Raw genomic sequence first — 631 nt, 5'->3', positions numbered from 1 at the left:
GGGGGGGAATAGCTATTATTATTATTATTATTATTATTATTATTATTATTATTATTAACTGTAATGTTATTATTATTTATGATTTTATTAAAACACGGATAATAAATCAACAATATAATTAAAACAAAAAAATCTGAACAAAGAAAAAAGTTAAACATTATAATTTTTTACTGAATTTATTTTCTGAATTTTTGTGTACTGGGCCTATTACAGATTTGTTCATAGACTACTGAAGTTGAAAATGAAACCCTTTTTTAAAAAGAAAAAGGTGAAATATATTAAGGAACAAACATCGAAACCAGAGACGTTACTTTTTTTTATTATATAAAAGCAGCTTTACTTTAATCTTTGGCTGTTTATGTGAGTCTTGTGTAGATTCAATGTTCTTCTGCACTTTTTTAAGTTATTCAAAATATTTATTCATTAATACATTTCTATGGTTGTGCCTTTTTTTCACAACCAGCTAAACGCATTAAAATCAAATGTAGGTCTTTTAATAATAAAAAAAATATATATCTGCATTCATATTCATCACTCCAGGCCTCCCTCACCTGTACAAGCTGGTATTTAACCTGCCATGGATACACACTTCGGCATTCTGTACTACTGTATTGTTTCCCTTGTAGTTAAT

This window comes from Tachysurus fulvidraco, chromosome 14 (assembly GCF_022655615.1).
Source record: "Tachysurus fulvidraco isolate hzauxx_2018 chromosome 14, HZAU_PFXX_2.0, whole genome shotgun sequence".
In the NCBI taxonomy this organism is placed as follows: Eukaryota; Metazoa; Chordata; class Actinopteri; order Siluriformes; family Bagridae; genus Tachysurus; species Tachysurus fulvidraco.
The sequence above is the reverse complement of the archived record's forward strand: the minus strand, read 5'-3'. Positions refer to the sequence as shown.